At 34.0% G+C, this 23,857-nt stretch overlaps 28 non-coding genes across 28 annotated transcripts; all 28 read right to left on the reverse strand.

The window, feature by feature from the left end:
• Positions 1-788: 788 nt before the first annotated feature.
• TRNAA-AGC (transfer RNA alanine (anticodon AGC)) lies at positions 789-861 on the reverse strand. Its single transcript has one exon. It is a non-coding gene; the product is annotated as a tRNA-Ala (tRNA).
• Positions 862-2,236: 1,375 nt separating this feature from the next.
• TRNAA-AGC (transfer RNA alanine (anticodon AGC)) lies at positions 2,237-2,309 on the reverse strand. Its single transcript has one exon. It is a non-coding gene; the product is annotated as a tRNA-Ala (tRNA).
• A 1,214-nt stretch (positions 2,310-3,523) lies between these two features.
• Positions 3,524-3,596, reverse strand: TRNAA-AGC (transfer RNA alanine (anticodon AGC)). The gene has a single exon. It is a non-coding gene; the product is annotated as a tRNA-Ala (tRNA).
• A 243-nt stretch (positions 3,597-3,839) lies between these two features.
• TRNAA-AGC (transfer RNA alanine (anticodon AGC)) lies at positions 3,840-3,912 on the reverse strand. The gene has a single exon. It is a non-coding gene; the product is annotated as a tRNA-Ala (tRNA).
• A 559-nt stretch (positions 3,913-4,471) lies between these two features.
• On the reverse strand, positions 4,472-4,544 carry TRNAA-AGC (transfer RNA alanine (anticodon AGC)). Its single transcript has one exon. It is a non-coding gene; the product is annotated as a tRNA-Ala (tRNA).
• A 243-nt stretch (positions 4,545-4,787) lies between these two features.
• On the reverse strand, positions 4,788-4,860 carry TRNAA-AGC (transfer RNA alanine (anticodon AGC)). The gene has a single exon. It is a non-coding gene; the product is annotated as a tRNA-Ala (tRNA).
• An 869-nt stretch (positions 4,861-5,729) lies between these two features.
• Positions 5,730-5,802, reverse strand: TRNAA-AGC (transfer RNA alanine (anticodon AGC)). Its single transcript has one exon. It is a non-coding gene; the product is annotated as a tRNA-Ala (tRNA).
• Positions 5,803-6,039: 237 nt separating this feature from the next.
• Positions 6,040-6,112, reverse strand: TRNAA-AGC (transfer RNA alanine (anticodon AGC)). Its single transcript has one exon. It is a non-coding gene; the product is annotated as a tRNA-Ala (tRNA).
• A 559-nt stretch (positions 6,113-6,671) lies between these two features.
• TRNAA-AGC (transfer RNA alanine (anticodon AGC)) lies at positions 6,672-6,744 on the reverse strand. The gene has a single exon. It is a non-coding gene; the product is annotated as a tRNA-Ala (tRNA).
• Positions 6,745-6,981: 237 nt separating this feature from the next.
• On the reverse strand, positions 6,982-7,054 carry TRNAA-AGC (transfer RNA alanine (anticodon AGC)). The gene has a single exon. It is a non-coding gene; the product is annotated as a tRNA-Ala (tRNA).
• A 2,429-nt stretch (positions 7,055-9,483) lies between these two features.
• TRNAA-AGC (transfer RNA alanine (anticodon AGC)) lies at positions 9,484-9,556 on the reverse strand. The gene has a single exon. It is a non-coding gene; the product is annotated as a tRNA-Ala (tRNA).
• Positions 9,557-11,087: 1,531 nt separating this feature from the next.
• On the reverse strand, positions 11,088-11,160 carry TRNAA-AGC (transfer RNA alanine (anticodon AGC)). Its single transcript has one exon. It is a non-coding gene; the product is annotated as a tRNA-Ala (tRNA).
• Positions 11,161-11,403: 243 nt separating this feature from the next.
• Positions 11,404-11,476, reverse strand: TRNAA-AGC (transfer RNA alanine (anticodon AGC)). Its single transcript has one exon. It is a non-coding gene; the product is annotated as a tRNA-Ala (tRNA).
• A 559-nt stretch (positions 11,477-12,035) lies between these two features.
• TRNAA-AGC (transfer RNA alanine (anticodon AGC)) lies at positions 12,036-12,108 on the reverse strand. Its single transcript has one exon. It is a non-coding gene; the product is annotated as a tRNA-Ala (tRNA).
• Positions 12,109-12,351: 243 nt separating this feature from the next.
• TRNAA-AGC (transfer RNA alanine (anticodon AGC)) lies at positions 12,352-12,424 on the reverse strand. Its single transcript has one exon. It is a non-coding gene; the product is annotated as a tRNA-Ala (tRNA).
• Positions 12,425-12,983: 559 nt separating this feature from the next.
• Positions 12,984-13,056, reverse strand: TRNAA-AGC (transfer RNA alanine (anticodon AGC)). Its single transcript has one exon. It is a non-coding gene; the product is annotated as a tRNA-Ala (tRNA).
• Positions 13,057-13,293: 237 nt separating this feature from the next.
• TRNAA-AGC (transfer RNA alanine (anticodon AGC)) lies at positions 13,294-13,366 on the reverse strand. Its single transcript has one exon. It is a non-coding gene; the product is annotated as a tRNA-Ala (tRNA).
• A 3,114-nt stretch (positions 13,367-16,480) lies between these two features.
• TRNAA-AGC (transfer RNA alanine (anticodon AGC)) lies at positions 16,481-16,553 on the reverse strand. Its single transcript has one exon. It is a non-coding gene; the product is annotated as a tRNA-Ala (tRNA).
• A 243-nt stretch (positions 16,554-16,796) lies between these two features.
• TRNAA-AGC (transfer RNA alanine (anticodon AGC)) lies at positions 16,797-16,869 on the reverse strand. The gene has a single exon. It is a non-coding gene; the product is annotated as a tRNA-Ala (tRNA).
• Positions 16,870-17,106: 237 nt separating this feature from the next.
• On the reverse strand, positions 17,107-17,179 carry TRNAA-AGC (transfer RNA alanine (anticodon AGC)). Its single transcript has one exon. It is a non-coding gene; the product is annotated as a tRNA-Ala (tRNA).
• Positions 17,180-18,054: 875 nt separating this feature from the next.
• On the reverse strand, positions 18,055-18,127 carry TRNAA-AGC (transfer RNA alanine (anticodon AGC)). Its single transcript has one exon. It is a non-coding gene; the product is annotated as a tRNA-Ala (tRNA).
• A 547-nt stretch (positions 18,128-18,674) lies between these two features.
• TRNAA-AGC (transfer RNA alanine (anticodon AGC)) lies at positions 18,675-18,747 on the reverse strand. The gene has a single exon. It is a non-coding gene; the product is annotated as a tRNA-Ala (tRNA).
• Positions 18,748-19,951: 1,204 nt separating this feature from the next.
• TRNAA-AGC (transfer RNA alanine (anticodon AGC)) lies at positions 19,952-20,024 on the reverse strand. Its single transcript has one exon. It is a non-coding gene; the product is annotated as a tRNA-Ala (tRNA).
• Positions 20,025-20,267: 243 nt separating this feature from the next.
• TRNAA-AGC (transfer RNA alanine (anticodon AGC)) lies at positions 20,268-20,340 on the reverse strand. Its single transcript has one exon. It is a non-coding gene; the product is annotated as a tRNA-Ala (tRNA).
• Positions 20,341-21,215: 875 nt separating this feature from the next.
• On the reverse strand, positions 21,216-21,288 carry TRNAA-AGC (transfer RNA alanine (anticodon AGC)). Its single transcript has one exon. It is a non-coding gene; the product is annotated as a tRNA-Ala (tRNA).
• Positions 21,289-22,486: 1,198 nt separating this feature from the next.
• Positions 22,487-22,559, reverse strand: TRNAA-AGC (transfer RNA alanine (anticodon AGC)). Its single transcript has one exon. It is a non-coding gene; the product is annotated as a tRNA-Ala (tRNA).
• Positions 22,560-22,802: 243 nt separating this feature from the next.
• Positions 22,803-22,875, reverse strand: TRNAA-AGC (transfer RNA alanine (anticodon AGC)). The gene has a single exon. It is a non-coding gene; the product is annotated as a tRNA-Ala (tRNA).
• An 875-nt stretch (positions 22,876-23,750) lies between these two features.
• TRNAA-AGC (transfer RNA alanine (anticodon AGC)) lies at positions 23,751-23,823 on the reverse strand. The gene has a single exon. It is a non-coding gene; the product is annotated as a tRNA-Ala (tRNA).
• Between the last annotated feature and the right edge of the window lie 34 nt (positions 23,824-23,857).

Here is a 23,857-nt window from a genome sequence, read left to right on the forward strand (position 1 = left end):
CATCTGAGCTAATTCCCCATTGATGAATGACAACTTCAAAAATATGGCATTGGGTGATGATTTACTAACATATTATAAGGTGTCTCTCTTTTAAAATGGTGTGAGTAGTTGTCATAATTAGCTAAGTCTGATTAAATATTTTTATATGTTGCATGACAAAAAACTATTTGTAACTGTGAAGTGTATATACAAATAAAATGAAAGATTAAAACATTTGGACTGTGAAGGGTATCTACAAATGAAATGAAAGGCTAAATCATTTGGAGAATGCGAGCATAGATGTCGCTACCTCTCGCATGCTAAGCGAGCGCTCTACCATCTGAGCTAATTCCCCATTGATGAATGGCAAGGTAAAAAAAAAGGCATTGGGAGATCATTTACTAACATATTATAAAGTGTCTCTCTTTTAAAATGGTGTGAGTAGTTGTCATAATTAGCTAAGTCTGATTAAATATTTTTATATGTTGCATGACAAAAAACTATTTGTAACTGTGAAGTGTATATACAAATAAAATGAAAGATTGGTACTTATGTAATATCTGGGCTCACGGTTTTCTTATGAGACCGTGTCCCCTCGCGGGGCTCGCTGCGCTCGCCACGCTTCGGGCACGGTGGCTCGCTGCGCTCGCCACACTATATAAAATCAACTCCATGCGTAGTTGGATAGTAGGGGTATGAAAAAATGGGGTGCATTTAACATGGGAGTCCAGATAATACATAAGTACCGAAAGATTAAAACATTTGGACTGTGAAGGGTATCTACAAATGAAATGAAAGGCTAAATCATTTGGAGAATGCGAGCATCGATCTCGCTACCTCTCGCATGCTAAGCGAGCGCTCTACCATCTGAGCTAATTCCCCATTGATGAATTGTAACTTAAAAAAAAGGAATTGGGAGATGATTTACTAACATATTATAAGGTGTCTCTCTTTTAAAATGGTGTGAGTAGTTGTCATAATTAGCTAAGTCTGATTAAATATTTTTATATGTTGCATGACAAAAAACTATTTGTAACTGTGAAGGGTATATACAAATAAAATGAAATATTAAAACATTTGGACTGTGAAGGGTATCTACAAATGAAATGAAAGGCTAAATCATTTGGAGAATGCGAGCATCGATCGCGCTACCTCTCGCATGCTAAGCGAGCGCTCTACCATCTGAGCTAATTCCCCATTGATGAATTGTAACTTAAAAAAAAGGCATTGGGAGATGATTTACTAACATATTATAAGATGTCTCTCTTTTAAAATGGAGTGAGTAGTTGTCATAATTAGCTAAGTCTGACTAAATATTTTTATATGTTGCATGACAAAAAACTATTTGTAACTGTGAAGGGTATATACAAATAAAATGAAAGATTAAAACATTTGGACTGTGAAGGGTATCTACAAATGAAATGAAAGGCTAAATCATTTGGAGAATGCAAGCATCGATCTCGCTACCTCTCGCATGCAAAGCGAGCGCTCTACCATCTGAGCTAATTCCCCATTGATGAATGACAACTTCAAAAAAATGGCATTGGGAGATGATTTACTAACATATTATAAGGTGTCTCTCTTTTTAAATGGAAGGGTATCTACAAATGAAATGAAAGGATAAAACATTTGGAGAATGCGAGCATCGATGTCGCTACCTCTCGCATGCTAAGCGAGCGCTCTACCATCTGAGCTAATCCCCCATTTATAAATAACAACTTAAAAAAAATGGCATTGGGAGATGATTTACTAACATATTATAAGGTGTCTCTCTTTTAAAATGGTGTGAGTAGTTGTCATAATTAGCTAAGTCTGATTAAATATTTTTATATGTTGCATGACAAAAAAATATGTGTAACTGTGAAGGGTATATACAAATAAAATGAAAGATTAAAACATTTGGACGGTGAAGGGTATCTACAAATGAAATGATAAATCATTTGGAGAATGCGAGCATCGATCTCGCTACCTCTCCCATGCTAAGCGAGCGCTCTACCATCTGAGCTAATTCCCCATTGATGAAGGACAAGTTCAAAAAAATGGCATTGGGAGATGATTTACTAACATATTATAAGGTGTCTCTCTTTTAAAATGGTGTGAGTAGTTGTCATAATTAGCTAAGTCTGATTAAATATTTTTATATGTTGCATGACAAAAAACTATTTGTAACTGTGAAGGGTATATACAAATAAAATGAAAGATTAAAACATTTGGACTGTGAAGGGTATCTACAAATGAAATGAAAGGCTAAATCATTTGGAGAATGCGAGCATCGATCTCGCTACCTCTCGCATGCTAAGCGAGCGCTCTACCATCTGAGCTAATTCCCCATTGATGAATTGTAACTTAAAAAAAGGCATTGGGAGATGATTTACTAACATATTATAAGGTGTCTCTCTTTTAAAATGGTGTGAGTAGTTGTCATAATTAGCTAAGTCTGATTAAATATTTTTATATGTTGCATGACAAAAAACTATTTGTAACTGTGAAGGGTATATACAAATAAAATGAAATATTAAAACATTTGGACTGTGAAGGGTATCTACAAATGAAATGAAAGGCTAAATCATTTGGAGAATGCGAGCATAGATCTCGCTACCTCTCGCTACCTCTCGCATGCTAAGCGAGCGCTCTACCATCTGAGCTAATTCCCCATTGACGAAATGGCAAGTTAAAAAAAAAAAGCATTGGGAGATCATTTACTAACATATTATAAGGTGTCTCTCTTTTAAAATGGTGTAAGTAGCTGTCATAATTAGCTAAGTCTGATTAAATATTTTTATATGTTGCATGACAAAAAACTATTTGTAACTGTGAAGGGTATATACAAATAAAATGAAAGATTAAAACATTTGGACTGTGAAGGGTATCTACAAATGAAATGAAAGGATAAAACATTTGGAGAATGCGAGCATAGATTTTGCTACCTCTCGCATGCTAAGCGAGCGCTCTACCATATGAGCTAATTCACCATTGATGAATGACAAGTTCAAAAAAAGGCATTGGGAGATCATTTACTAACATATTATAAGGTGTCTCTCTTTTAAAATGGTGTGAGTAGTTGTCATAATTAGCTAAGTCTGACTAAATATTTTTATATGTTGCATGACAAAAAACTATTTGTAACTGTGAAGGGTATATACAAATAAAATGAAAGATTAAAACATTTGGACTGTGAAGGGTATCTACAAATGAAATGAAAGGCTAAATGCAGGCATCGAAATGAAAGGCTAAATGCAGGCATCGATCTCGCTACCTCTCGCATGCTAAGCGAGCGCTCTACCATCTGAGCTAATTCCCCATTGATGAACGACTACTTCAAAAAAATGGCATTGGGAGATGATTTACTAACATATTATAAGGTGTCTCTCTTTTAAAATGGTGTAAGTAGCTGTCATAATTAGCTAAGTCTGATTAAATATTTTTATATGTTGCATGACAAAAAACTTTTTGTAACTGTGAAGGGTATATACAAATAAAATGAAAGATTAAAGCATTTAGACTGTGAAGGGTATCTACAAATGAAATGAAAGGCTAAATCATTTGGAGAATGCGAGCATCGATCTCGCTACCTCTCGCATGCTAAGCGAGCGCTCTACCATCTGAGCTAATTCCCCATTGATGAACAACAACTTTAAAAAAATGGCATTGGGAGATGATTTACTAACATATTATAAAGTGTCTCTCTTTTAAAATGGTGTGAGTAGTTGTCATAATTAGCTAAGTCTGACTAAATATTTTTATATGTTGCATGACAAAATACTATTTGTAACTGTGAAGGGTATATACAAATAAAATGAAAGATTAACACATTCGGACTGTGAAGGGTATCTACAAATGAAATGAAAGGCTAAATCATTTGGAGAATGCGAGCATCGATCTCGCTACCTCTCGCATGCTAAGCGAGCGCTCTACCATCTGAGCCAATTCCCCATTGATGAATGGCAACTTCAAAAAAATGGCATTGGGAGAGGATTTACTAACATATTATAAGGTGTCTCTCTTTTAAAATGGTGTGAGTAGTTGTCATAATTAGCTAAGTCTGATTAAATATTTTTATATGTTGCATGACAAAAAACTATTTGTAACTGTGAAGGGTATATACAAATAAAATGAAAGATTAAAACATTTGGACTGTGAAGGGTATCTACAAATGAAATGAAAGGATAAAACATTTTGAGAATGCGAGAATAGATCTCGCTACCTCTCGCATGCTAAGCGAGCGCTCTACCATCAGAGCTAATTCCCAATTGATGAATGACAAGTTCAAAAAAAAGGCATTGGGAGATGATTTACTAACATATTATAAGGTGTCTCTCTTTTAAAATGGTGTGAGTAGTTGTCATAATTAGCTAAGTCTGATTAAATATTTTTATATGTTGCATGACAAAAAAATATTTGTAACTGTGAAGGGTATATAAAAATAAAATGAAAGATTAAAACATTTGGACTGTGAAGGGTATCTACAAATGAAATGAAAGGCTAAATCATTTGGAGAATGCGAGCATCGATCTCGCTACCTCTCGCATGCTAAGCGAGCGCTCTACCATCTGAGCTAATTCCCCATTGATGAATGACAACTTAAAAAAAATGGCATTGGGAGATGATTTACTAACATATTATAAGGTGTCTCTCTTTTAAAATGGTGTGAGTAGTTGTCATAATTAGCTAAGTCTGACTAAAAAATTTTATATGTTGCATGACAAAAAACTATTTGTAACTATGAAGGGTATATACAAATAAAATGAAAGATTAAAGCATTTAGACTGTGAAGGGAATCAACAAATGAAATGAAAGGCTAAATCATTTGGAGAATGCGAGCATCGATCTCGCTACCTCTCGCATGCTAAGCGAGCGCTCTACCATCTGAGCTAATTCCCCATTGATGAATGACAACTTCAAAAAAATGGCATTGGGAGATGATTTACTAACATATTATAAGGTGTCTCTCTTTTAAAATGGTGTGAGTAGTTGTCATAATTAGCGAAGTCTGATTAAATATTTTTATATGTTGCATGACAAAAAAATATTTGTAACTGTGAAGGGTATATAAAATGAAAGATTAAAACATTTGGACTGTGAAGGGTATCTACAAATGAAATGAAAGGCTAAATCATTTGGAGAATGCAAGCATCGATCTCACTACCTCTCGCATGCAAAGTGAGCGCTCGACCATCTGAGCTAATTCCCCATTGATGAATGACAACTTCAAAAAAATGGCATTGGGAGATGATTTACTAACATATTATAAGGTGTCTCTCTTTTAAAATGGTGTGAGTAGTTGTCATAATTAGCTAAGTCTGATTAAATATTTTTATATGTTGCATGACAAAAAACTATTTGTAACTGTGAAGGGTATATACAAATAAAATGAAAGATTAAAACATTTGGACTGTGAAGGGTATCTACAAATGAAATGAAAGGCTAAATCATTTGGAGAATGCGAGCATCGATCTCGCTTTGTCTCGCATGCTAAGCGAGCGCTCTACCATCTGAGCTAATTCCCCATTGATGAATGACAACTTAAAAAAAATGGCATTGGGAGATGATTTACTAACATATTATAAGGTGTCTCTCTTTTAAAATGGTGTGAGTAGTTGTCATAATTAGCTAAGTCTGACTAAAAAATTTTATATGTTGCATGACAAAAAACTATTTGTAACTATGAAGGGTATATACAAATAAAATGAAAGATTAAAGCATTTAGACTGTGAAGGGTATCAACAAATGAAATGAAAGGCTAAATCATTTGGAGAATGCGAGCATCGATCTCGCTTCCTCTCGCATGCTAAGCGAGCGCTCTACCATCTGAGCTAATTCCCCATTGATGAATGACAACTTCAAAAAAATGGCATTGGGAGATGATTTACTAACATATTATAAGGTGTCTCTCTTTTAAAATGGTGTGAGTAGTTGTCATAATTAGCGAAGTCTGATTAAATATTTTTATATGTTGCATGACAAAAAAATATTTGTAACTGTGAAGGGTATATAAAATGAAAGATTAAAACATTTGGACTGTGAAGGGTATCTACAAATGAAATGAAAGGCTAAATCATTTGGAGAATGCGAGCATCGATCTCGCTACCTCTCGCATGCTAAGCGAGCGCTCTACCATCTGAGCTAATTCCCCATTGATGAATGACAACTTCAAAAAAATGGCATTGGGAGATGATTTACTAACATATTATAAGGTGTCTCTCTTTTAAAATGGTGTGAGTAGTTGTCATAATTAGCTAAGTCTGATTAAATATTTTTATATGTTGCATGACAAAAAACTATTTGTAACTGTGAAGGGTATATACAAATAAAATGAAAGATTAAAACATTTGGACTGTGAAGGGTATCTACAAATGAAATGAAAGGCTAAATCATTTGGAGAATGCGAGCATCGATCTCGCTACGTCTCGCATGCTAAGCGAGCGCTCTACCATCTGAGCTAATTCCCCATTGATGAATGACAACTTAAAAAAAATGGCATTGGGAGATGATTTACTAACATATTATAAGGTGTCTCTCTTTTAAAATGGTGTGAGTAGTTGTCATAATTAGCTAAGTCTGACTAAAAAATTTTATATGTTGCATGACAAAAAACTATTTGTAACTATGAAGGGTATATACAAATAAAATGAAAGATTAAAGCATTTAGACTGTGAAGGGTATCAACAAATGAAATGAAAGGCTAAATCATTTGGAGAATGCGAGCATCGATCTCGCTTCCTCTCGCATGCTAAGCGAGCGCTCTACCATCTGAGCTAATTCCCCATTGATGAATGACAACTTCAAAAAAATGGCATTGGGAGATGATTTACTAACATATTATAAGGTGTCTCTCTTTTAAAATGGTGTGAGTAGTTGTCATAATTAGCGAAGTCTGATTAAATATTTTTATATGTTGCATGACAAAAAAATATTTGTAACTGTGAAGGGTATATAAAATGAAAGATTAAAACATTTGGACTGTGAAGGGTATCTACAAATGAAATGAAAGGCTAAATCATTTGGAGAATGCGAGCATCGATCTCGCTACCTCTCGCATGCTAAGCGAGCGCTCTACCATCTGAGCTAATTCCCCATTGATGAATGACAACTTCAAAAAAATGGCATTGGGAGATGATTTACTAACATATTATAAGGTGTCTCTCTTTTAAAATGGTGTGAGTAGTTGTCATAATTAGCTAAGTCTGATTAAATATTTTTATATGTTGCATGACAAAAAACTATTTGTAACTGTGAAGCGTATATAAAAAAAAATGAAAGATTAAAACATTTGGACTGTGAAGGGTATCTACAAATGAAATGAAAGGTGTCTCTCTTTTAAAATGGTGTGAGTAGTTGTCATAATTAGCTAAGTCTGATTAAATATTTTTATATGTTGCATGACAAAAAACTATTTGTAACTGTGAAGGGTATATACAAATAAAATGAAAGATTAAAACATTTGGACTGTGAAGGGTATCTACAAATAAAATGAAAGGCTAAATTATTTGGAGAATGCGAGCATCAATCTCGCTACCTCTCGCATGCTAAGCGAGCGCTCTACCATTTGAGCTAATTCCCCATTGATGAATGACAACTTCAAAAAAATGGCATTGGGAGATTATTTACTAACATATTATAAGGTGTCTCTCTTTTAAAATGGAGTGAGTAGTTGTCATAATTAGCTAAGTCTGACTAAATATTTTTATATGTTGCATGACAAAAAATTATTTGTAACTGTGAAGGGTATATACAAATAAAATGAAAGATTAAAACATTTGGACTGTGAAGGGTATCTACAAATGAAATGAAAGGCTAAATCATTTGGAGAATGCAAGCATCGATCTCGCTACCTCTCGCATGCAAAGCGAGCGCTCTACCATCTGAGCTAATTCCCCATTGATGAATGACAACTTCAAAAATATGGCATTGGGAGATGATTTACTAACATATTATAAGGTGTCTCTCTTTTAAAATGGTGTGAGTAGTTGTCATAATTAGCTAAGTCTGATTAAATATTTTTATATGTTGCATGACAAAAAACTATTTGTAACTGTGAAGTGTATATACAAATAAAATTAAAGATTAAAACATTTGGACTGTGAAGGGTATCTACAAATGAAATGAAAGGCTAAATCATTTGGAGAATGCGAGCATAGATGTCGCTACCTCTCGCATGCTAAGCGAGCGCTCTACCATCTGAGCTAATTCCCCATTGATGAATGATAACGTAAAAAAAAAGGCATTGGGAGATCATTTACTAACATATTATAAAGTGTCTCTCTTTTAAAATGGTGTGAGTAGTTGTCATAATTAGCTAAGTATGATTAAATATTTTTATATGTTGCATGACAAAAAACTATTTGTAACTGTGAAGTGTATATACAAATAAAATGAAAGATTAAAACATTTGGACTGTGAAGGGTATCTACAAATGAAATGAAAGGCTAAATCATTTGGAGAATGCGAGCATCGATCTTGCTACCAAAAAGGCATTGGGAGATGATTTACTAACATATTATAAGATGTCTCTCTTTTAAAATGGAGTGAGTAGTTGTCATAATTAGCTAAGTCTGACTAAATATTTTTATATGTTGCATGACAAAAAACTATTTGTAACTGTGAAGGGTATATACAAATAAAATGAAAGATTAAAACATTTGGACTGTGAAGGGTATCTACAAATGAAATGAAAGGCTAAATCATTTGGAGAATGCAAGCATCGATCTCGCTACCTCTCGCATGCAAAGCGAGCGCTCTACCATCTGAGCTAATTCCCCATTGATGAATGACAACTTCAAAAAAATGGCATTGGGAGATGATTTACTAACATATTATAAGGTGTCTCTCTTTTTAAATGGAAGGGTATCTACAAATGAAATGAAAGGATAAAACATTTGGAGAATGCGAGCATCGATGTCGCTACCTCTCGCATGCTAAGCGAGCGCTCTACCATCTGAGCTAATCCCCCATTTATAAATAACAACTTAAAAAAAATGGCATTGGGAGATGATTTACTAACATATTATAAGGTGTCTCTCTTTTAAAATGGTGTGAGTAGTTGTCATAATTAGCTAAGTCTGATTAAATATTTTTATATGTTGCATGACAAAAAAATATGTGTAACTGTGAAGGGTATATACAAATAAAATGAAAGATTAAAACATTTGGACGGTGAAGGGTATCTACAAATGAAATGATAAATCATTTGGAGAATGCGAGCATCGATCTCGCTACCTCTCCCATGCTAAGCGAGCGCTCTACCATCTGAGCTAATTCCCCATTGATGAAGGACAAGTTCAAAAAAATGGCATTGGGAGATGATTTACTAACATATTATAAGGTGTCTCTCTTTTAAAATGGTGTGAGTAGTTGTCATAATTAGCTAAGTCTGATTAAATATTTTTATATGTTGCATGACAAAAAACTATTTGTAACTGTGAAGGGTATATACAAATAAAATGAAAGATTAAAACATTTGGACTGTGAAGGGTATCTACAAATGAAATGAAAGGCTAAATCATTTGGAGAATGCGAGCATCGATCTCGCTACCTCTCGCATGCTAAGCGAGCGCTCTACCATCTGAGCTAATTCCCCATTGATGAATTGTAACTTAAAAAAAGGCATTGGGAGATGATTTACTAACATATTATAAGGTGTCTCTCTTTTAAAATGGTGTGAGTAGTTGTCATAATTAGCTAAGTCTGATTAAATATTTTTATATGTTGCATGACAAAAAACTATTTGTAACTGTGAAGGGTATATACAAATAAAATGAAATATTAAAACATTTGGACTGTGAAGGGTATCTACAAATGAAATGAAAGGCTAAATCATTTGGAGAATGCGAGCATAGATCTCGCTACCTCTCGCTACCTCTCGCATGCTAAGCGAGCGCTCTACCATCTGAGCTAATTCCCCATTGACGAAATGGCAAGTTAAAAAAAAAAGGCATTGGGAGATCATTTACTAACATATTATAAGGTGTCTCTCTTTTAAAATGGTGTAAGTAGCTGTCATAATTAGCTAAGTCTGATTAAATATTTTTATATGTTGCATGACAAAAAACTATTTGTAACTGTGAAGGGTATATACAAATAAAATGAAAGATTAAAACATTTGGACTGTGAAGGGTATCTACAAATGAAATGAAAGGATAAAACATTTGGAGAAGGCGAGCATAGATCTCGCTACCTCTCGCATGCTAAGCGAGCACACTACCATCTGAGCTAATTCCCCATTGATGAATGACAAGTTTAAAAAAAAAGGCATTGGGAGATCATTTACTAACATATTATAAGGTGTCTCTCTTTTAAAATGGTGTGAGTCGTTGGCATAATTAGCTAAGTCTGACTAAATATTTTTATATGTTGCATGACAAAAAACTATGTGTAACTGTGAAGGGTATATACAAATAAAATGAAAGATTAAAACATTTGGACTGTGAAGGGTATCTACAAATGAAATGAAAGGATAAAACATTTGGAGAATGCGAGCATAGATTTTGCTACCTCTCGCATGCTAAGCGAGCGCTCTACCATATGAGCTAATTCACCATTGATGAATGACAAGTTCAAAAAAAGGCATTGGGAGATCATTTACTAACATATTATAAGGTGTCTCTCTTTTAAAATGGTGTGAGTAGTTGTCATAATTAGCTAAGTCTGACTAAATATTTTTATATGTTGCATGACAAAAAACTATTTGTAACTGTGAAGGGTATATACAAATAAAATGAAAGATTAAAACATTTGGACTGTGAAGGGTATCTACAAATGAAATGAAAGGCTAAATGCAGGCATCGAAATGAAAGGCTAAATGCAGGCATCGATCTCGCTACCTCTCGCATGCTAAGCGAGCGCTCTACCATCTGAGCTAATTCCCCATTGATGAACGACTACTTCAAAAAAATGGCATTGGGAGATGATTTACTAACATATTATAAGGTGTCTCTCTTTTAAAATGGTGTAAGTAGCTGTCATAATTAGCTAAGTCTGATTAAATATTTTTATATGTTGCATGACAAAAAACTTTTTGTAACTGTGAAGGGTATATACAAATAAAATGAAAGATTAAAGCATTTAGACTGTGAAGGGTATCTACAAATGAAATGAAAGGCTAAATCATTTGGAGAATGCGAGCATCGATCTCGCTACCTCTCGCATGCTAAGCGAGCGCTCTACCATCTGAGCTAATTCCCCATTGATGAACAACAACTTTAAAAAAATGGCATTGGGAGATGATTTACTAACATATTATAAAGTGTCTCTCTTTTAAAATGGTGTGAGTAGTTGTCATAATTAGCTAAGTCTGACTAAATATTTTTATATGTTGCATGACAAAATACTATTTGTAACTGTGAAGGGTATATACAAATAAAATGAAAGATTAACACATTCGGACTGTGAAGGGTATCTACAAATGAAATGAAAGGCTAAATCATTTGGAGAATGCGAGCATCGATCTCGCTACCTCTCGCATGCTAAGCGAGCGCTCTACCATCTGAGCCAATTCCCCATTGATGAATGGCAACTTCAAAAAAATGGCATTGGGAGAGGATTTACTAACATATTATAAGGTGTCTCTCTTTTAAAATGGTGTGAGTAGTTGTCATAATTAGCTAAGTCTGATTAAATATTTTTATATGTTGCATGACAAAAAACTATTTGTAACTGTGAAGGGTATATACAAATAAAATGAAAGATTAAAACATTTGGACTGTGAAGGGTATCTACAAATGAAATGAAAGGATAAAACATTTTGAGAATGCGAGAATAGATCTCGCTACCTCTCGCATGCTAAGCGAGCGCTCTACCATCAGAGCTAATTCCCAATTGATGAATGACAAGTTCAAAAAAAAGGCATTGGGAGATGATTTACTAACATATTATAAGGTGTCTCTCTTTTAAAATGGTGTGAGTAGTTGTCATAATTAGCTAAGTCTGATTAAATATTTTTATATGTTGCATGACAAAAAAATATTTGTAACTGTGAAGGGTATATAAAAATAAAATGAAAGATTAAAACATTTGGACTGTGAAGGGTATCTACAAATGAAATGAAAGGCTAAATCATTTGGAGAATGCGAGCATCGATCTCGCTACCTCTCGCATGCTAAGCGAGCGCTCTACCATCTGAGCTAATTCCCCATTGATGAATGACAACTTAAAAAAAATGGCATTGGGAGATGATTTACTAACATATTATAAGGTGTCTCTCTTTTAAAATGGTGTGAGTAGTTGTCATAATTAGCTAAGTCTGACTAAAAAATTTTATATGTTGCATGACAAAAAACTATTTGTAACTATGAAGGGTATATACAAATAAAATGAAAGATTAAAGCATTTAGACTGTGAAGGGAATCAACAAATGAAATGAAAGGCTAAATCATTTGGAGAATGCGAGCATCGATCTCGCTACCTCTCGCATGCTAAGCGAGCGCTCTACCATCTGAGCTAATTCCCCATTGATGAATGACAACTTAAAAAAAATGGCATTGGGAGATGATTTACTAACATATTATAAGGTGTCTCTCTTTTAAAATGGTGTGAGTAGTTGTCATAATTAGCTAAGTCTGATTAAATATTTTTATATGTTGCATGACAAAAAACTATTTGTAACTGTGAAGGGTATATACAAATAAAATGAAAGATTAAAACATTTGGACTGTGAAGGGTATCTACAAATGAAATGAAAGGCTAAATCATTTGGAGAATGCGAGCATCGATCTCGCTACGTCTCGCATGCTAAGCGAGCGCTCTACCATCTGAGCTAATTCCCCATTGATGAATGACAACTTAAAAAAAATGGCATTGGGAGATGATTTACTAACATATTATAAGGTGTCTCTCTTTTAAAATGGTGTGAGTAGTTGTCATAATTAGCTAAGTCTGACTAAAAAATTTTATATGTTGCATGACAAAAAACTATTTGTAACTATGAAGGGTATATACAAATAAAATGAAAGATTAAAGCATTTAGACTGTGAAGGGTATCAACAAATGAAATGAAAGGCTAAATCATTTGGAGAATGCGAGCATCGATCTCGCTTCCTCTCGCATGCTAAGCGAGCGCTCTACCATCTGAGCTAATTCCCCATTGATGAATGACAACTTCAAAAAAATGGCATTGGGAGATGATTTACTAACATATTATAAGGTGTCTCTCTTTTAAAATGGTGTGAGTAGTTGTCATAATTAGCGAAGTCTGATTAAATATTTTTATATGTTGCATGACAAAAAAATATTTGTAACTGTGAAGGGTATATAAAATGAAAGATTAAAACATTTGGACTGTGAAGGGTATCTACAAATGAAATGAAAGGCTAAATCATTTGGAGAATGCGAGCATCGATCTCGCTACCTCTCGCATGCTAAGCGAGCGCTCTACCATCTGAGCTAATTCCCCATTGATGAATGACAACTTCAAAAAAATGGCATTGGGAGATGATTTACTAACATATTATAAGGTGTCTCTCTTTTAAAATGGTGTGAGTAGTTGTCATAATTAGCTAAGTCTGATTAAATATTTTTATATGTTGCATGACAAAAAACTATTTGTAACTGTGAAGGGTATATACAAATAAAATGAAAGATTAAAACATTTGGACTGTGAAGGGTATCTACAAATGAAATGAAAGGCTAAATTATTTGGAGAATGCGAGCATAGATCTCGCTACCTCTCGCATGCTAAGCGAGCGCTCTACCATCTGAGCTAATTCCCCATTGACGAATGACAAGTTAAAAAAAAAAGGCATTGGGAGATCATTTACTAACATATTATAAGGTGTCTCTCTTTTAAAATGGTGTAAGTAGCTGTCATAATTAGCTAAGTCTGATTAAATATTTTTATATGTTGCATGACAAAAAACTATTTGTAACTGTGAAGGGTATATACAAATAAAATGAAAGATTAAAACATTTGGACTGTGAAGGGTATCTACAAATGAAATAAAAGGATAAAACATTTGGAGAAGGCGAGCATAGATCTCGCTACCTCTCGCATGCTAAGCGAGCACACTACCATCTGAGCTAATTCCCCATTGATGAATGACAAGTTTAAAAAAAAGGCATTGGGAGATCATTTACTAACATATTATAAGGTGTCTCTCTTTTAAAATGGTGTGAGTCGTTGGCATAATTAGCTAAGTCTGACTAAATATTTTTATATGTTGCATGACAAAAAACTATGTGTAACTGTGAAGGGTATATACAAATAAAATGAAAGATTAAAACATTTGGACTGTGAAGGGTATCTACAAATGAAATGAAAGGCTAAATCATTTGGAGAATGCGAGCACCGATCTCGCTACCTCTCGCATGCTTAGCGAGCGCTCTACCATCTGAGCTAATTCCCCATTGATGAATGACAACTTAAAAAAAATGGCATTGGGAGATGATTTACTAACATATTATAAGGTGTCTCTCTTTTAAAATGGTGTGAGTAGTTGTCATAATTAGCTAAGTCTGATTAAATATTTTTATATGTTGCATGACAAAAAACTATTTGTAACTGTGAAGGGTATATACAAATAAAATGAAAGATTAAAACATTTGGACTGTGAAGGTTATCTACAAATAAAATGAAAGGCTAAATTATTTGGAGAATGCGAGCATCAATCTCGCTACCTCTCGCATGCTAAGCGAGCGCTCTACCATCTGAGCTAATTCCCCATTGATGAATGACAATTTCAATAAAATGGCATTGGGAGATGATTTACTAACATATTATAAGGTGTCTCTCTTTTAAAATGGAGTGAGTCGTTGTCATAATTAGCTAAGTCTGACTAAATATTTTTATATGTTGCATGACAAAAAACTATTTGTAACTGTGAAGGGTATATACAAATAAAATGAAAGATTAAAACATTTGGACTGTGAAGGGTATCTACAAATGAAATGAAAGGCTAAATTATTTGGAGAATGCGAGCATAGATCTCGCTACCTCTCGCTACCTCTCGCATGCTAAGCGAGCGCTCTACCATCTGAGCTAATTCCCCATTGACGAATGACAAGTTAAAAAAAAAAGGCATTGGGAGATCATTTACTAACATATTATAAGGTGTCTCTCTTTTAAAATGGTGTAAGTAGCTGTCATAATTAGCTAAGTCTGATTAAATATTTTTATATGTTGCATGACAAAAAACTATTTGTAACTGTGAAGGGTATATACAAATAAAATGAAAGATTAAAACATTTGGACTGTGAAGGGTATCTACAAATGAAATGAAAGGATAAAACATTTGGAGAAGGCGAGCATAGATCTCGCTACCTCTCGCATGCTAAGCGAGCACACTACCATCTGAGCTAATTCCCCATTGATGAATGACAAGTTTAAAAAAAAAAGGCATTGGGAGATCATTTACTAACATATTATAAGGTGTCTCTCTTTTAAAATGGTGTGAGTCGTTGGCATAATTAGCTAAGTCTGACTAAATATTTTTATATGTTGCATGACAAAAAACTATGTGTAACTGTGAAGGGTATATACAAATAAAATGAAAGATTAAAACATTTGGACTGTGAAGGGTATCTACAAATGAAATGAAAGGATAAAACATTTGGAGAATGCGAGCATAGATTTTGCTACCTCTCGCATGCTAAGCGAGCGCTCTACCATATGAGCTAATTCCCCATTGATGAATAACAAGTTCAAAAAAAGGCATTGGGAGATCATTTACTAACATATTATAAGGTGTCTCTCTTTTAAAATGGTGTGAGTAGTTGTCATAATTAGCTAAGTCTGACTAAATATTTTTATATGTTGCATGACAAAAAACTATTTGTAACTGTGAAGGGTATATACAAATAAAATGAAAGATTAAAACATTTGGACTGTGAAGGGTATCTACAAATGAAATGAAAGGCTAAATGCAGGCATCGAAATGAAAGGCTAAATGCAGGCATCGATCTCGCTACCTCTCGCATGCTAAGCGAGCACTCTACCATCTGAGCTAATTCCCCATTGATGAACGACCACTTCAAAAAAATGGCATTGGGAGATGATTTACTAACATATTATAAGGTGTCTCTCTTTTAAAATGGTGTAAGTAGCTGTCATAATTAGCTAAGTCTGATTAAATATTTTTATATGTTGCATGACAAAAAACTTTTTGTAACTGTGAAGGGTATATACAAATAAAATGAAAGATTAAAGCATTTAGACTGTGAAGGGTATCTACAAATGAAATGAAAGGCTAAATCATTTGGAGAATGCGAGCATTGATCTCGCTACCTCTCGCATGCTAAGCGAGCGCTCTACCATCAGAGCTAATTCCCAATTGATGAATGACAAGTTCAAAAAAAAGGCATTGGGAGATGATTTACTAACATATTATAAGGTGTCTCTCTTTTAAAATGGTGTGAGTAGTTGTCATAATTAGCTAAGTCTGATTAAATATTTTTATATGTTGCATGACAAAAAAATATTTGTAACTGTGAAGGGTATATAAAGATAAAATGAAAGATTAAAACATTTGGACTGTGAAGGGTATCTACAAATGAAATGAAAGGCTAAATCATTTGGAGAATGCGAGCATCGATCTCGCTACCTCTCGCATGCTAAGCGAGCGCTCTACCATCTGAGCTAATTCCCCATTGATGAATGACAACTTAAAAAAAATGGCATTGGGAGATGATTTACTAACATATTATAAGGTGTCTCTCTTTTAAAATGGTGTGAGTAGTTGTCATAATTAGCTAAGTCTGACTAAAAAATTTTATATGTTGCATGACAAAAAACTATTTGTAACTATGAAGGGTATATACAAATAAAATGAAAGATTAAAGCATTTAGACTGTGAAGGGTATCAACAAATGAAATGAAAGGCTAAATCATTTGGAGAATGCGAGCATCGATCTCGCTACCTCTCGCATGCTAAGCGAGCGCTCTACCATCTGAGCTAATTCCCCATTGACGAATGACAACTTCAAAAAAATGGCATTGGGAGATGATTTACTAACATATTATAAGGTGTCTCTCTTTTAAAATGGTGTGAGTAGTTGTCATAATTAGCGAAGTCTGATTAAATATTTTTATATGTTGCATGACAAAAAAATATTTGTAACTGTGAAGGGTATATAAAATGAAAGATTAAAACATTTGGACTGTGAAGGGTATCTACAAATGAAATGAAAGGCTAAATCATTTGGAGAATGCGAGCATCGATCTCGCTACCTCTCGCATGCTAAGCGAGCGCTCTACCATCTGAGCTAATTCCCCATTGATGAATGACAACTTAAAAAAAATGGCATTGGGAGATGATTTACTAACATATTATAAGGTGTCTCTCTTTTAAAATGGAGTGAGTCGTTGTCATAATTAGCTAAGTCTGACTAAATATTTTTATATGTTGCATGACAAAAAACTATTTGTAACTGTGAAGGGTATATACAAATAAAATGAAAGATTAAAACATTTGGACTGTGAAGGGTATCTACAAATGAAATGAAAGGCTAAATCATTTGGAGAATGCAAGCATCGATCTCGCTACCTCTCGCATGCAAAGCGAGCGCTCTACCATCTGAGCTAATTCCCCATTGATGAATGACAACTTCAAAAAAATGGCATTGGGAGATGATTTACTAACATATTATAAGGTGTCTCTCTTTTAAAATGGTGTGAGTAGTTGTCATAATTAGCTAAGTCTGATTAAATATTTTTATATGTTGCATGACAAAAAACTATTTGTAACTGTGAAGGGTATATACAAATAAAATGAAAGATTAAAACATTTGGACTGTGAAGGGTATCTACAAATGAAATGAAAGGCTAAATCATTTGGAGAATGCGAGCATCGATCTCGCTACGTCTCGCATGCTAAGCGAGCGCTCTACCATCTGAGCTAATTCCCCATTGATGAATGACAACTTAAAAAAAATGGCATTGGGAGATGATTTACTAACATATTATAAGGTGTCTCTCTTTTAAAATGGTGTGAGTAGTTGTCATAATTAGCTAAGTCTGACTAAAAAATTTTATATGTTGCATGACAAAAAACTATTTGTAACTATGAAGGGTATATACAAATAAAATGAAAGATTAAAGCATTTAGACTGTGAAGGGTATCAACAAATGAAATGAAAGGCTAAATCATTTGGAGAATGCGAGCATCGATCTCGCTACCTCTCGCATGCTAAGCGAGCGCTCTACCATCTGAGCTAATTCCCCATTGATGAATGACAACTTCAAAAAAATGGCATTGGGAGATGATTTACTAACATATTATAAGGTGTCTCTCTTTTAAAATGGTGTGAGTAGTTGTCATAATTAGCGAAGTCTGATTAAATATTTTTATATGTTGCATGACAAAAAAATATTTGTAACTGTGAAGGGTATATAAAATGAAAGATTAAAACATTTGGACTGTGAAGGGTATCTACAAATGAAATGAAAGGCTAAATCATTTGGAGAATGCAAGCATCGATCTCGCTACCTCTCGCATGCTAAGCGAGCGCTCTACCATCTGAGCTAATTCCCCATTGATGAATGACAACTTAAAAAAAATGGCATTGGGAGATGATTTACTAACATATTATAAGGTGTCTCTCTTTTAAAATGGAGTGAGTAGTTGTCATAATTAGCGAAGTCTGATTAAATATTTTTATATGTTGCATGACAAAAAAATATTTGTAACTGTGAAGGGTATATAAAATGAAAGATTAAAACATTTGGACTGTGAAGGGTATCTACAAATGAAATGAAAGGCTAAATCATTTGGAGAATGCGAGCATCGATCTCGCTACCTCTCGCATGCTAAGCGAGCGCTCTACCATCTGAGCTAATTCCCCATTGATGAATGACAACTTAAAAAAAATGGCATTGGTAGATGATTTACTAACATATTATAAGGTGTCTCTCTTTTAAAATGGAGTGAGTCGTTGTCATAATTAGCTAAGTCTGACTAAATATTTTTATATGTTGCATGACAAAAAACTATTTGTAACTGTGAAGGGTATATACAAATAAAATGAAAGATTAAAACATTTGGACTGTGAAGGGTATCTACAAATGAAATGAAAGGCTAAATCATTTGGAGAATGCAAGCATCGATCTCGCTACCTCTCGCATGCAAAGCGAGCGCTCTATCATCTGAGCTAATTCCCCATTGATGAATGACAACTTCAAAAAAATGGCATTGGGAGATGATTTACTAACATATTATAAGGTGTCTCTCTTTTAAAATGGTGTGAGTAGTTGTCATAATTAGCTAAGTCTGATTAAATATTTTTATATGTTGCATGACAAAAAACTATTTGTAACTGTGAAGGGTATATACAAATAAAATGAAAGATTAAAACATTTGGACTGTGAAGGGTATCTACAAATGAAATGAAAGGATAAAACATTTGGAGAATGCGAGCATAGATTTTGCTACCTCTCGCATGCTAAGCGAGCGCTCTACCATATGAGCTAATTCCCCATTGATGAATGACAAGTTCAAAAAAAGGCATTGGGAGATCATTTACTAACATATTATAAGGTGTCTCTCTTTTAAAATGGTGTGAGTAGTTGTCATAATTAGCTAAGTCTGACTAAATATTTTTATATGTTGCATGACAAAAAACTATTTGTAACTGTGAAGGGTATATACAAATAAAATGAAAGATTAAAACATTTGGACTGTGAAGGGTATCTACAAATGAAATGAAAGGCTAAATGCAGGCATCGAAATGAAAGGCTAAATGCAGGCATCGATCTCGCTACCTCTCGCATGCTAAGCGAGCGCTCTACCATCTGAGCTAATTCCCCATTGATGAACGACTACTTAAAAAAAATGGCATTGGGAGATGATTTACTAACATATTATAAGGTGTCTCTCTTTTAAAATGGTGTAAGTAGTTGTCATAATTAGCTAAGTCTGATTAAATATTTTTATATGTTGCATGACAAAAAACTTTTTGTAACTGTGAAGGGTATATACAAATAAAATGAAAGATTAAAGCATTTAGACTGTGAAGGGTATCTACAAATGAAATGAAAGGCTAAATCATTTGGAGAATGCGAGCATCGATCTCGCTACCTCTCGCATGCTAAGCGAGCGCTCTACCATCTGAGCTAATTCCCCATTGATGAACAACAACTTTAAAAAAATGGCATTGGGAGATGATTTACTAACATATTATAAGGTGTCTCTCTTTTAAAATGGTGTGAGTAGTTGTCATAATTAGCTAAGTCTGACTAAATATTTTTATATGTTGCATGACAAAATACTATTTGTAACTGTGAAGGGTATATACAAATAAAATGAAAGATTAAAGCATTCGGACTGTGAAGGGTATCTACAAATGAAATGAAAGGCTAAATCATTTGGAGAATGCGAGCATCGATCTCGCTACCTCTCGCATGCTAAGCGAGCGCTCTACCATCTGAGCTAATTCCCCATTGATGAATGACAACTTAAAAAAAATGGCATTGGGAGATGATTTACTAACATATTATAAGGTGTCTCTCTTTTAAAATGGAGTGAGTAGTTGTCATAATTAGCTAAGTCTGATTAAATATTTTTATATGTTGCATGACAAAAAACTATTTGTAACTGTGAAGGGTATATACAAATAAAATGAAAGATTAAAACATTTGGACTGTGAAGGGTATCTACAAATGAAATGAAAGGATAAAACATTTTGAGAATGCGAGAATAGATCTCGCTACCTCTCGCATGCTAAGCGAGCGCTCTACCATCTGAGCTAATTCCCAATTGATGAATGACAAGTTCAAAAAAAAGGCATTGGGAGATGATTTACTAACATATTATAAGGTGTCTCTCTTTTAAAATGGTGTGAGTAGTTGTCATAATTAGCTAAATCTGATTAAATATTTTTATATGTTGCATGACAAAAAAATATTTGTAACTGTGAAGGGTATATAAAGATAAAATGAAAGATTAAAACATTTGGACTGTGAAGGGTATCTACAAATGAAATGAAAGGCTAAATCATTTGGAGAATGCGAGCATCGATCTCGCTACGTCTCGCATGCTAAGCGAGCGCTCTACCATCTGAGCTAATTCCCCATTGATGAATGACAACTTAAAAAAAATGGCATTGGGAGATTATTTACTAACATATTATAAGGTGTCTCTCTTTTAAAATGGTGTGAGTAGTTGTCATAATTAGCTAAGTCTGACTAAAAAATTTTATATGTTGCATGACAAAAAACTATTTGTAACTATGAAGGGTATATACAAATAAAATGAAAGATTAAAGCATTTAGACTGTGAAGGGTATCAACAAATGAAATGAAAGGCTAAATCATTTGGAGAATGCGAGCATCGATCTCGCTACCTCTCGCATGCTAAGCGAGCGCTCTACCATCTGAGCTAATTCCCCATTGATGAATGACAACTTCAAAAAAATGGCATTGGGAGATGATTTACTAACATATTATAAGGTGTCTCTCTTTTAAAATGGTGTGAGTAGTTGTCATAATTAGCGAAGTCTGAATAAATATTTTTATATGTTGCATGACAAAAAAATATTTGTAACTGTGAAGGGTATATAAAATGAAAGATTAAAACATTTGGACTGTGAAGGGTATCTACAAATGAAATGAAAGGATAAAACATTTGGAGAAGGCGAGCATAGATCTCGCTACCTCTCGCATGCTAAGCGAGCACACTACCATCTGAGCTAATTCCCCATTGATGAATGACAAGTTAAAAAAAAAGGCATTGGGAGATCATTTACTAACATATTATAAGGTGTCTCTCTTTTAAAATGGTGTGAGTCGTTGGCATAATTAGCTAAGTCTGACTAAATATTTTTATATGTTGCATGACAAAAAACTATGTGTAACTGTGAAGGGTATATACAAATAAAATGAAAGATTAAAACATTTGGACTGTGAAGGGTATCTACAAATGAAATGAAAGGATAAAACATTTGGAGAATGCGAGCATAGATTTTGGTACCTCTCGCATGCTAAGCGAGCGCTCTACCATATGAGCTAATTCCCCATTGATGAATGACAAGTTCAAAAAAAGGCATTGGGAGATCATTTACTAACATATTATAAGGTGTCTCTCTTTTAAAATGGTGTGAGTAGTTGTCATAATTAGCTAAGTCTGACTAAATATTTTTATATGTTGCATGACAAAAAACTATTTGTAACTGTGAAGTGTATATACAAATAAAATGAAAGATTAAAACATTTGGACTGTGAATGGTATCTACAAATGAAATGAAAGGCTAAATGCAGGCATCGAAATGAAAGGCTAAATGCAGGCATCGATCTCGCTACCTCTCGCATGCTAAGCGAGCGCTCTACCATCTGAGCTAATTCCCCATTGATGAACGACTACTTCAAAAAAATGGCATTGGGAGATGATTTACTAACATATTATAAGGTGTCTCTCTTTTAAAATGGTGTAAGTAGTTGTCATAATTAGCTAAGTCTGATTAAATATTTTTATATGTTGCATGACAAAAAACTTTTTGTAACTGTGAAGGGTATATACAAATAAAATGAAAGATTAAAGCATTTAGACTGTGAAGGGTATCTACAAATGAAATGAAAGGCTAAATCATTTGGAAAATGCGAGCATCGATCTCGCTACCTCTCGCATGCTAAGCGAGCGCTCTACCATCTGAGCTAATTCCCCATTGATGAACAACAACTTTAAAAAAATGGCATTGGGAGATGATTTACTAACATATTATAAGGTGTCTCTCTTTTAAAATGGTGTGAGTAGTTGTCATAATTAGCTAAGTCTGACTAAATATTTTTATATGTTGCATGACAAAATACTATTTGTAACTGTGAAGGGTATATACAAATAAAATGAAAGATTAAAACATTCGGACTGTGAAGGGTATCTACAAATGAAATGAAAGGCTAAATCATTTGGAGAATGCGAGCATCGATCTCGCTACCTCTCGCATGCTAAGCGAGCGCTCTACCATCTGAGCTAATTCCCCATTGATGAATGGCAACTTCAAAAAAATGGCATTGGGAGAGGATTTACTAACATATTATAAGGTGTCTCTCTTTTAAAATGGTGTGAGTAGTTGTCATAATTAGCTAAGTCTGATTAAATATTTTTATATGTTGCATGACAAAAAACTATTTGTAACTGTGAAGGGTATATACAAATAAAATGAAAGATTAAAACATTTGGACTGTGAAGGGTATCTACAAATGAAATGAAAGGATAAAACATTTTGAGAATGCGAGAATAGATCTCGCTACCTCTCGCATGCTAAGTGAGCGCTCTACCATCTGAGCTAATTCCCAATTGATGAATGACAAGTTCAAAAAAAAGGCATTGGGAGATGATTTACTAACATATTATAAGGTGTCTCTCTTTTAAAATGGTGTGAGTAGTTGTCATAATTAGCTAAGTCTGATTAAATATTTTTATATGTTGCATGACAAAAAAATATTTGTAACTGTGAAGGGTATATAAAGATAAAATGAAAGATTAAAACATTTGGACTGTGAAGGGTATCTACAAATGAAATGAAAGGCTAAATCATTTGGAGAATGCGAGCATCGATCTCGCTACGTCTCGCATGCTAAGCGAGCGCTCTACCATCTGAGCTAATTCCCCATTGATGAATGACAACTTAAAAAAAATGGCATTGGGAGATTATTTACTAACATATTATAAGGTGTCTCTCTTTTAAAATGGTGTGAGTAGTTGTCATAATTAGCTAAGTCTGACTAAAAAATTTTATATGTTGCATGACAAAAAACTATTTGTAACTATGAAGGGTATATACAAATAAAATGAAAGATTAAAGCATTTAGACTGTGAAGGGTATCAACAAATGAAATGAAAGGCTAAATCATTTGGAGAATGCGAGCATCGATCTCGCTACCTCTCGCATGCTAAGCGAGCGCTCTACCATCTGAGCTAATTCCCCATTGATGAATGACAACTTCAAAAAAATGGCATTG

This window comes from Crinia signifera, chromosome 3, assembly GCF_055691185.1.
Source record: "Crinia signifera chromosome 3, ASM5569118v1, whole genome shotgun sequence".
Lineage (NCBI taxonomy): Eukaryota > Metazoa > Chordata > Amphibia > Anura > Myobatrachidae > Crinia > Crinia signifera.